The sequence below is a fragment of the Cebus imitator genome, unplaced genomic scaffold, assembly GCF_001604975.1.
Source record: "Cebus imitator isolate Cc_AM_T3 unplaced genomic scaffold, Cebus_imitator-1.0 Scaffold61, whole genome shotgun sequence".
NCBI classification, from domain to species: Eukaryota; Metazoa; Chordata; class Mammalia; order Primates; family Cebidae; genus Cebus; species Cebus imitator.
In genome coordinates, this window is record NW_016107376.1 from 6,300,673 (window position 1) to 6,312,687 (window position 12,015).

The window sequence follows — 12,015 nt, forward strand, 5'->3', positions numbered from 1 at the left end:
CTGTCATGTTCCTTAATTTCCAGTGGGGCTATATTCTTTGGAAAAATGATATCAAATTTCTCTTGAATCCTGAAGCCACCTGAGTTCTCCCAAAGGCTTTTGGGACACGATCAAGGGAGGTGGGAGAGCTGAAAGAAGAGATTGCGGGTCAAAAAGGCTATGCACAGTAGCTCACGCCTGTAATCCCAACACTTTGGGACCCGGAAGCAAGCGGATCACTTAAGGCCAGGAGTTCAATACCAGCCTGGCCAACATGGTGAGACCCCATCTCTACTAAAATTACAAAAATTAGCCAGGCAAGGTTGTGAATGCCTGTAATCCCAGCTACTTGGGACACTGAAGCATGAGAATCGCTTTAGCCCGGGAGGCAGAGGCTGCTGTGAGCCAAGATTGCACCGCTGCACTCCAGCCTGGGTGACAGAGTGAGACTCTGTCTCAAAACAAAAAACAAAACAAAAAAAAAGCTGAAAAATAAGAGAGAGAGGTTCCTGGAAATCCAGCACATATTTTCTGGCTCAGTAAAGGTGATCAGAAAATAAAATTAGTTGCCAAAGAGGGAGAAAAACAGAGAACGGTTTGCAAAGTCCTTGTAAACCCAAAGTGGAATGTTTGAAGGGGACACAGCATTTGAATTTTCTCTGTTTTCGTTTACACACATTTTTCAGACCAGAACAAATTGAAAAATTATAGTGGAAACAATCTTAGAGGCGAGTGCTGTCATTCAGATTCCCTGGCAGAGAATAACAGAGAGATGGTATGCAGTTCAAACCCTGAAATACATATTAAAAACCTATCAAAACTACACTTGCTTTAGCAGAGAGAAGGCAGCGTTGGCCCATTATGTCACTCCAGATTGCTTTCCAAGCTGTTTTATCCACGAATAGGATTGAAACCCACACTACACATCTGAGTGGATTGTAGGCTATCCAGTTAACATCTGTCCTTAGCCAGCTTCTTTATTAAATTGACAGAAGAAGAAAACGTTCCCATGTTGGGGAGGATTTTCACTTCATTGATCAGCAAGGCGGTTAAGTTCTAAGAAAAGATCCTGAGCAAATGATGGGGGAATTATTCACTGGGTACAATTCAGGAAGAACCTGGCTCTTTGTGGTGTGGAGGGGGTGTTGTTTTGAGGCTATCTCCAAAGGCTTTTCTTACCCTTTTATATGCAACAAGAAATTAATTGGACCCTCTGTGCTTATTTTTTCTGGCTTTGTTTTCCTCGATTGCGGGATTCCTCTTTCTCCCTGTATTTTTCTTCCTGCTTCCCCTGTGCCTTTTTCCCACGTGGTCTTTCTATAATTTTCTGTGCCTTTTATTCCCTCCCTCTCTTCCCTCCTTCTTTTTACAATGACCCTTCTTTTTTTTTTTAGACAGGGTCTTGCTCTGTCTCCGAGGCTGGAGTGCAGGGGCGCAATCTTGGCTCACTGCGACCTTTGCTTCCTGGGTTCAAGTGATTCTCATGCCTCAGCTTCCCCAGTAGCTGTATTACAGGTGCTCAACACCACACCCGACTAATTTTTGTATTTTTAGTAGAGATGGGGTTTCATCATGTTGGCCAGGCCTGTCTCAAACTCCTGACCTCAAGTGACCCACCTACCTCAGCCTCCCAAAGTGCTGAGATTACAGGCGTGAGCCACCGCGCCTGACCTGACCCTTCTCTTTTTTAACCTGACTGTTTTTGCTGTTTGCAAAATCCAAGAATACTCCCTAAAGCCTTTAACAAAATTCAGGCTGCAATACATTGAGCTCTCTCTTGCCCATAGTGGTGGAAGACCCAGGCCATCGTGGATAATTGAGATCTATAGCAGAGATAGTTAAAATCTAGCAGTTAAAATCACTTCTCCCTCTAAGCTTCTTAGGAGACATGCTATCAAGTATCCATACTTGTTGGGTTCAATTTATTAATATGTTGAATGTTTAAGCTTTATTTCTCTAATTGAGGTTCTAATGAAGATTGAAGAGGTGATCAGCTAGCAGTTGATGTGTGTGAAACGCAGGAGAGGATGCATAGCTAGGGCTTGATCAATTTTAACTATTAGTATTATTCATTTTTTTTGAGACAGAGTCTTGCTGTGTTACCAGGCTGGACTGCAGTGGCACAGTCTTGGCTCACTGCAACCTCCACCTCCCAGGTGCAAGCAATTTTCCTGCCTCAGCCTCCTGAGTAGCTGGGATTACAGGCACGTACCACCACATCTGGCTAATTTTTATATTTTTAGTAGAGGTGAGGTTTCACCATGTTGGCCAGGATGGTCTCCTCCTGACCTCATGATCCGCCCAGGTTGGCCTCCCAAAGTGCTGGGATTACAGGCGTGAGCCACCATGCTTGGCCAATTATAACTATTATAAGATGCTAAAACAGGCTTTAAGAGAAGGAAAAGTAAGAAGCCAAAGGCATGAATAATCAGCCACTGAATAAGAGAATTTACAATAATGAATGGAACTTATCCTGGTTCTTGAATTTAAAATGTTAAAAGGTTAATATCATTTTCCAGGGCATTGGCTCTAACCCAGACTGGGTTGTTATTGAAAATCACTTGGGTTTCTGTGGCCTTTGAAGAAGAAGTTAGACTTTTCCAGCCCGTTTCTAATTTAAGGACAGACTACCAAGCCGTCAGAGCCATTATTCACTCAAAAAACAGTCATTGCAGTCGGGCACAGTGGCTCACACCTGTAATCCCAGCACTTTGGGAGGCCAAGGTGGGTGAATAGGTCACCTGAGGTCAGGAGTTCAAGACCAGCCTGACCAACATGGTGAAACCCTGTCTCTACTAAAAATACAAAATTAGCCAGACATGGTGGTGCATATCTGTAATCCCAGCTATTCAGGAGGGTAAGGCAGGAGGATCACCTGAATGTAGGAGGCGGAGTTTGCAGTGAGCTGAGATCACACCACTGCACTCCAGCCTGTGTGACAGAGCCAGACTCCATCTCAAAAAACAAAACAAAACAGTTATTGCATACCTATTAGGTGTCAAGCACATCACTGGGCACTGAGATGAGGCATAAATCCTGTCCTCCAAGATATATGATATTGAGCCAGTGTCTGAGCAGTGTAATAGGAACCTGTGTGAAGGTCGATGGTGATTCCAGAAGGCAGTTGTCAACTGGCGTAAGGAGAAGTCCTCACAGAGAAAGCAGAGAGGGAGTGAGTGGGTCTTCAAGGATGCAAAGAGTTTTGCAGATGGAGGAATGGGATGGGGAAGTGTTCAGGAGAGAGGCCGGTGTGCCTGAAGCCACAGTGACAGGGGTAGGGGACACAGCGCCATTCACACTGGAACATTGGGCGAGAACAGAGGAGCTGGTGAGGAGGCCAGGGCTCACAGGTCCTGGAGGCTTAAAGGCTCTGCGAGGAGAACTTTATCCTCTGTAGGGAGTGGAGCTGCATCTATTTGAAGCAGAGATGTATAGTGTCAGATTTCCATTGCTGTAGAAGCACCTTCTGGAAACTGCTTGGAGGTTGGCTAGGAGAAACCGAGGACAAGACTCAGAAACCAGCACATGATGATGGCAGGGAAGGCCACACCTGGCGGGGCTTGAGGATGGAGATGGGGAACCAAGACGTTGAGAAGGCGTGTGTTCCTGGTCACCTGTGAGTGGGAGAGGGAGGCCATGAGAGGTGGAGGAGGATGCAGAATGACTCCTGGCTTCAGGATCCACCAGAGCATGGACGCTAGGAGAAGGGGAGGACTGGGAGTGACAGATGCGGGACGAGTGCAGCTTAGGACATGCCACGCTGCAGGCGTGATGGGACATCCAGGTGACTGTGACTAGTAGGCAGTTTGGCATTCAGTTGGAGCTCAAGAGTAGCAAGAATTTTCAAAGCATCACTGAACCAGGGACTGGACAGAGAGAGGAGGTTGGATTGGCAGCTGGCACACCAGTAGCTGGGAGTGAAGAGTTCATTTCCCAATCATGATGATCACGGCGAGATGCAAAGGCTGCTTCCGTTGCATGGGCCCTGAAGCTTACATCATTCGGGGCCCTCCTTAAGAAATGAATGTACAATCTGAATATACAATTAAGAACAGGCCTTTATCCAGGTGTGGGGCCTCACACCTGTAATCCCAGTGCTTTGGGAGGCTGAGGTGGGTGGATCACCTGAGGTCAGGAGTTCAAGACCATCCTGGACAACATGGTGAAACCCCATCTCTACTAAAAATACAAAAATTAGCTGGGCCTGGTTGGTGGGCACCTATAATCCCTATAAGCTACTCAGGAGGCTGAATCACTTGAACCTGGGAGGCAGAGGTTGCAGTGAGCTGAGATTGTACAACTGCACTCCAGCCCTGGGCAACAGAGTAAGACTCCATCTCCAGAAAAAAAAAAAAAGAACAGGCCTTTGAAAAGCCCTTGAGGAAAAGTAAAACCTTAGCCTTGTTAGCTTCTGGGGGTACCCACCCCTGCTAAGATGTGAGATGGAACTTAAAGGCAAGGCCATGGGCTCACCCGGAGCCATTGTGAAGAAGTCTCGGCTACAAGAAGACCTAAACAGGGCGCCTGTTTCTTTTTCTTACATTGCCAACCTCGTCACCGTTATAAAAAGGCCATCTTTGTTATGTTTAAAGCACATGTCAGTTACTCAGACTGCAGAAAGCCCACCTCTGATCCCGGATCTCAGAACCTAAAAGGATGCACACACATGTGAATGAATGCTGACGCAAGTCCACATCTGAAGTGCCGAAAGTCTGTCTTCAGTGCCTCTGGGCCAGTGTACATTACTAACTCGTCTGAAGCTGCTGGGATGTCTAGATGCCACAGCCCCCTGCAGGCCGACTCCTGTACCCCAACCAAGCCTCTGAGCCTGGTGGAAGCCCCACAGGGATTCTGATGTGTGCCTGGAAACAAGGGCCACTGCTGTCAGCCCTCTGTGCTTTGAAAACTCAGACGTGGGGAAGGCCAGCCAGGCTGACGGGTGTGACCAGCAGTGTCCCTGCACACCAAGGCACCAAGGGCAGGGGAGGTCCCACGCACAGGACTCATGGCTGGGTGAACCATCTGGGAGGGGTGGTGTGCCAGGGGATGCCGCTCCCTCCTGGCTCTGGTGCCTGGCACACCTCTGCCACCTTAAGCCTCCAGGGATGCTCAGGCAAGGGAGTGGCACCCAGCACTGTGCACCTGGAAGCTTCAGCAGCAACAGCTGTGTCTGCAGCCCAGGCAGGTGCTCCCCGCCCGCAGCAAACAGAGGCCCTCCCTGACGCTCTGACCCAGTTATGGCAGCTCTGTCACGTAGCATCACCGCAAGAAGAGCCAGTATCCAAGCACAGGCGGTGGCAGGGGGAGTCTGCTCCCTCTCCTTTCCAGGGCCCAGAGGTGTCCACTGCCTGCACCACTCCGACAGCATCGGCAGCCTGACGGCACACCCACGGGGGCTCAGCAGCCGCCTTGAGAATCCACTCAAGGGTTTCCATATGACCCATCCCTCATCCCCCACAAAAAAGCCCAAACAGACAAAAAAAGCACCAAGGAGGAGCGGCTGATGACTGTCTAGAAGGAGGCACAGCAGGAGCCCGCCCTCACTCTCCAGTTGCAAGCGGTTTGTTTTCCCCTCGATCTTTGCCTTCCTCCCCACTTCAGAACTCCTGTTCATACTCAAATGTCATTTGACACTTGGGGACATCCCTTTGAGTTCTTTGCAGCTCTCCTCTCTCCTTTGCCATGGCGATGGTTGGAAGTCTTTCTGCACAGTTGTGAATGTAGCATCCAGGTACGGTGCTGACAGGGTCTTCCCTGTCTGTCTGGGCTTAGCAGTGGTGACAGAAGTAGAAGAGTCATGTTAGCAAAACAAACAAACAAACAACTCTTACAGCAATTGTTCCTCCCTATTTTATCCTAGTTACCAAATTCCATTTTAGCGTGTGCGTGTGGGGGGGAATAGAAAGAATCGCTGCTGGCCAGGCGCGGTGGCTCACGCCTATAATCCTAGCACTTTGGGAGGCCGAGGCGGGCAGATCACAAGGTCAGGAGATTGAGACCATCCTGGCCAACATGGGGAAACCCCATCTCTACTAAAAATGCAAAAACTAGCTGGACGTGGTGGCAGATGCCTGTAATCGCAGCTATTCAGGAGGCTGAGGCAGGAGAATCACTTGAACCTGGGAGGCAGAGGTTGCAGTGACCCGAGATCACACCACTGACTGCACTCCTGCCTGGCGACAGAGCAAGACTCTGTCTCAAAAAGGAAAAAAGAAGCAGTGCTGAAGCCAGAGGCTCTGTATTTCACGAATTAGAAACTTATTGGCCTCAGGAGACAATGAGACAGTGTCAGGTTGGAATTTAGGCACTGGAGGTAAATCCCAGGTTTCATCTTAGTTCGCATTTATGGTCGAGTAAAGAGACCTAGGCCATCAAAAAAGAAAAACCTGCCAGCTCTGTGAAATGACAGTCAACAGCGACATGCCTCAGACTGGGTAGCCCGTGGGTTTTGGGAGGTGTTGCTGGTACAGGCAAGTTTTACCTCTTTCTTCCCTGAGAACATTTGAATGAGAATGAACTACTATCTATTGACGAGGCATCGTTTATTAAATCTCACAGAATCAGGGTCCCACAGGGAAAAAATAAGTAAATCTGGACAAAATCTGTCTCACATCCAGCTGCCTCTTTAGGGGAGGGGTCTTTACATTCCTTAGATTGAAGCCCGAGAAAGCCTCAGCGCTCTAATCTCTGGGATGATCTGCCCTTGTTGGCAGTGTCAGTAACTGAGGCATGGGGATACCATACCAGCCAGTCCCGCGGTCCTCAGACCTGCAGACAAACAGCCATCTGATCATCGGAAGCCAATACAGAAAAGACTTTCCAAATGGACTCTAAGACTTAGAGAGTCCTGGGCAGGCTGTATCTGAGGCTATAAGCGTTAGAGAGCAAATATTGCAAAGCACTTGACTCCAGAAAACCCTCCCTTGCAAAGAATATTCAATATCTGTAAATCATCACTAAGAAATGCAGCCTGCTTCCCAGCCCAGATTTAATGAACTCTCCCCCATGGGAAGGAATAGCAACGTCAGTCCTCGTTACATATTCAGCAGACGGCATTTACTTATTTATTTGATGTGCAATTAGGGGGGCTTTTATGTACACTTAGATGCACAATTAGGAGCACTGTGGGGTGCCCTCTGAGGCATTAGGAGAAGGAACCAGAGTAAATGGCCTGCCCCTGTCCCCAGGCAGCCATGGTGGCTTCCTGTGATTCCCAAGGGTATTTCAGAAGCAGGGGCTTTGGCTCTGGGAGTTGATGCATTACTTTCACTCCCCCGGATTGGTAAAGATTTTTGAACGAAATGAGATGGGAAAATAATATTTACAGGAAATATTCCATTAATTTGGCGCGAATTCACCCCGCTAAATTATGCAGTGCAGTGGACGTTCTGCCCAGTGCGTCAGACTTACCTTCCTCTTCTGTCGGCGTCTGCCTGGCTCGCTTTCTGCTTGCTGGGTCTCTGACTTGGCCAGCCTGGGTGGGTGCCTCCCTCATTCCTGCATCTGCATTCTGCTTGGAAACCACACCCTGTGCACAGCTTGGGGAAACACTTCCGTTGATGCACTCAGCATTCTTAGCATTTGGCAGCCCTCCCCTCCTCATTCACAGGCTAGCACCAAAGGGCCTTCTCCACATATCTTATCAGTCCTTCAGTCTTTGAGATCGCAGTGCAGCGCTGAGTGGACCTGGAAGCTTTCAATGACTGTGGGTGGCAGGTCCTGGCCTTGGGCATCTAGAGAGGCTGGCCCCAAAGCTAAAGACCAGGCCTGCTTTGGAGAAGGGGTGGGGATTTGGGAGTAGAAGGTGGAGGGCACAGGAAGTTCCAGAATCTGCTACTTAAAAATCACTCTCCAAGAAAAAGGAATCCTATTCTAAGAAAATTGAGGTCCTCCTGTCAAAGCATCAGTCCTAGACATCACCCTTCTCCAGCCACCAATATCAGATGTGACTGAATCATCTCCATTTGGAAAAGTTATCCCAAACTCCACCTCTGCTAAAAATAAAAATTAGCCAGTTGTGGTGTTGCTCACCTGCAGTCCCAGCTACCCAGGAGGCTGAGACACAAGGCTTGCTTGAACCTGGGAAGCAGAGGTTGCAGTGAGCCAAGATCATGCCACTGCACTCCAGCCTGGGTGACAGAGCAAGGCTCCATCTCAAAAAATAAAAAATAAAAAAAAAAAAGCAGGCCAGGCGCAGTGGCGGGAGGATCACCTTAGGTCAGGAGATGGAGACCAGCCTGACCAACATGGTGAAATCCTGCCTCTGCTAAAAACACAAAATAAGCCGGGTGTGGTGGTGCATGTCCGCAATCCCATCTACTCGGGAGGCTGAGGAATCACTCCTCTGGGAGGTGAAGGTTGCAGTGAGCCCAGATTTCGCCATTGCACTCCAGTCTGAGCAACAAGAGTGAAACTTTGTCTCAAAAAAAAAAAAAAAAGAATGGTGATCACCTGAAAGCACTGAGCTGGCACTTAGAACTTCAGTACAGGATGTTGAATATGAAATCCTCTCCAATAAAATGGCACTAAACCAACTTTAAAGCGTTTCCAATTACAGATAACACTTTTGAAAGCATCTTCCCTGTTCCTCGACTTCCTAGTTTTCTGAAACTCTAGGAGTTGTTGGTGAGGATGTGTCACTCTTCCTGCCTGGACCTTCATTCAGTTGTTCAGTAGGTGTTGTCCAAGGGCCTATTGGGCACCAGGCCCTGCCCTTGGCTTTGCAGATTCTACAGAGAGTGAACAAGAGAGACTAGAGCCCTCATGCAGAGAGCTGACAGTCTAGTGGGGAAGGCGGTCAAATGTATTTGTTAAAGAAATCTACAACAAGCCGGGCGCGGTGGCTCAAGCCTGTAATCCCAGCACTTTGGGAGGCCGAGGCGGGTGGATCACGAGGTCAAGAGATCGAGACCATCCTGGTCAACACGGTGAAACCCCGTCTCTACTAAAGCTACAAAAAATTAGCTGGGCATGGTGGCGCGTGCCTGTAATCCCAGCTGCTCAGGAGGCTGAGGCAGGAGAATTGCCTGAACCCAGGAGGCGGAGGTTGCGGTGAGCCGATCGCGCCATTGCACTCCAGCCTGGGTAACAAGTGCGAAACTCCATCTCAAAAAAAAAAAAAAAAAGAAATCTACAACACAGTGTTCAAGCACTAAATTTTCCCATCCAAGTACTAACCAGGCCCAACCATGCTTAGCTTCTGAGATCAGACAAAATGAGGCACATTCAGGGTGGTATGGCCATAGACCCGAGAGTTGAATTCTATGAAGACAGTAGCTCAGAGTAAGGAAGAGCGGGAAGGGTGATGGATGATCAGGAGGGGTCTCTCAGAGCTAGGTTTGTTTCAGTGACTCTCTACTCCTGAGTGTTGTACATACCATTCCCTGGGAAGCAGTCTAAGATGGACTAGCAGGCAGGAAGTTACTGGGTGTGCTCTGGGACTAACAACAAATGGGAAAGTAAAGGAAGCAGAACCCGGCAGAGAGAGAAGCTGAGCTGTGGTGCAGTCCCAGCATGGTGACCCTCAACCTGGACGAAGCTCTGAAGCTAGAATGACCCGCAGAGCCATCACCATAGCTGTTGAGGCTGCAGGCCAAGCCTTACCCCCCAGCGTTAACCAATCATTACATCCAAGTGACCCCCTTGGTGAGAGGGTGGCAACCTTGGGCAAGGTGGTAGCTGAGACTGATTCCAGGAGAGGGCATGCGTCCTTCAGTCCTGCAGGGAGAGAGCGGCTTGTCAGTAGAGCATGGTGTCTTTTACAGCAGTGTTAGTGTGGTCGTTGGACCCGCAGCGTCCTCATCACCTGGAAATGTGTTAGAAATGCAAACTAAGGCCAGGCGCGGCGGCTCACATGTGTAATCCTGGCACTTCGGGGGCCAAGGAGGGTGGATCACCTGAGAGCAATGAGACCAGGCTGGCCAACATGGCAAAACCCCGTGTCTACTAAATATACAAAATTAGCTGGGTATGGTGGCATGTGCCTGTAATCCTAGCTACTAGGGAGGCTGAGGCAGGAGAATCACTTGAACTTGGGAGGCGGAGGTTGCAGTGAGCCAAGATCGTGCCACTGCACTCCAGCCTGGGTGACAGAGTGGGACCCTGTCTCAAAAAAAATTAATTAATTAATTAAATTAATTAATTAATGGCCAGGCTAGGTGGCTCACACCTGTAACCCCAACACTTTGGGAGGCCCAGGCGGCAGGACTGCAGGAGTTGGAGACCAGCCTAGGTACCATAACGAGACCTCATCTCTACACACACACAAAATACAAAAATTAGCCAGCCATGGTGGTGTGCCCATATAGTCCCAGCTACTCTGGATGCTTGAGCCCAGGAAGTTGAGGCTGCAGTGAGCCAAGATCATGCCACTGCACTCCAGCCTGGACAACAGAGCAAGACTCCATCTCAAAAAAAAAAGCAATACAAACTAAGGATCCCCACCTGACGCTGATAAGCTCAGAAAGTGTGAGGATGGGACTCTGCAGTCTAATTCCACAAGCCCTGAAGGGGATTTGAGCACATGCGTGAGGCTTAAGGCCCGCTGCTCTGCATACAGGCAGTTAGCGAGGAACTTTCTATGTGATCCTACTTCACTGTTTCCTTGTTGTTATGAAGACATTTTAGTCTGAGTTAAAATCAGATTCTTTCTTCGAGCAGTTACACTTTTAAACAAAAAGCGAGAGAGGGAGGTTTTGTAAATCCATGACCTCAATATCCACTCCAAGGCCCAAAGTCGAATTTTCTTTCCTTTCTGTTTTTGTTTTGTTTTGTTTGTTTTGTTTTGGTTTTTTAGGACAAGGTCTCACTCTGTCTCCCAGGCTGGAATGCAATGCTGCAATCCTAGCTCACTGCAGCCTTGACCTCCCAGGTCCAAGCAATCCTCCCACCTCAGCCTCCCCAGTAGCTGAGGCTACAGGCCTGTGCCAACACACTTGGCTAATTTTTGTATTTTTTGCAGATAGAGGGTTTCACCGTGTTGCCCAGGCCCCCAAAGAAGAATTTTCTTGACCAAAGAATTTTGGCACTAACTCACTTCCAGGATATTTTAGAAAGTCATGATTAGAAATTTATTTAACCCCTCTGTGCCTCTCTTTTTATATCTGTGAAGTGGAGACTAAGAGACACGGTATGGATGTCATCTAATTTTCTCCATCTCGAATAAGTTTACTTGTCAGAGTTTCTCTTTCCCCAGGAGAAAAGCGCCATTGCCCTTGACATAGCAAATGTCGTTACAGTAGCTTTTACTGAACACAAGAGGCGAATGGCCTCAAAAAGCAAACAGGGTCTCTTTGTGAAGAGGGTTAATTTTTCTCTTGGTCACTGGATCTGGGAAGCCAGGTCCCTCAGTTCCCACAAGGTCCTGGGAAGATCATCCTGAACCTGGTCTGAGTAAGCCAAGCTTCCAAGGGCACCAGCCTGCATCTTGTTGTGTCCTCGTTGAACCTATGCTGGTGTCAGACTGTCACCTTTGAGGAAGGCTGACCTGTCTATGAACAGAAAAAAAAAGCATTGCCCTGTTCAGGTGAATAATTCTTAGAGAGCAGCTATCACATGAGAGTACTTAATATGGAAACTTACCGGAGGGGAGGAATGTAATTATCCCTTAAAAAGGGGCAGGTCTAAATCTCTCCTAGGTGACATCTTGGAAGGGGTACCCATCCCTCCCAGGCACCTCCTGGAAGGGGTACACTCAAGCTCCAAGAATCTCCCCAAGCTTTCCCTGAGGTCATTCTCCAGGCCTGACATACCCGTGGGGTGACGCATGCCTGCCCCCTGCCCCCTGCCCCCTGCCATTATTTGCAGGATATCTGGCCCAGCAGTCAAGGCACCTCACATTTCTACACAGTTGTGAGTCACTTTCCTGGGCCTCAGTTTTCTCCACAAGTTGGTTGATGCAGATGATCAGGAATCCTGAAGTTGAAGGAATCTTAAAACCAGAAACAAAGAGAAATTAAACAAGGTAAATAAAGCAAGGTCACTTTAAAGCCAGAGGGGAGTAATGAATAAAAGAAAGGAAGAAAAGCAACAGTTTTC

At 48.4% G+C, this 12,015-nt stretch overlaps 1 protein-coding gene and 1 long non-coding RNA gene across 11 annotated transcripts in view; one reads left to right on the top strand and one right to left on the bottom strand.

Annotated features, from left to right (window-relative positions):
* FRMD4A (FERM domain containing 4A) overlaps positions 1–12,015 on the top strand; it is a 679,547-nt gene that overhangs the window by 584,157 nt on the left and 83,375 nt on the right. The gene's annotated exons all lie outside the window — the stretch shown is intronic.
* LOC108305259 overlaps positions 11,024–12,015 on the bottom strand; it is a 19,447-nt gene continuing 18,455 nt past the window's right edge. Inside the window, exons 2-3 of the long non-coding RNA XR_005200474.1 lie at positions 11,816–11,908; positions 11,024–11,468 (exon numbers count right to left, since the gene is read on the bottom strand). This is a non-coding gene — a long non-coding RNA (uncharacterized LOC108305259). The remainder of the gene's footprint in view (positions 11,469–11,815; positions 11,909–12,015) is intronic.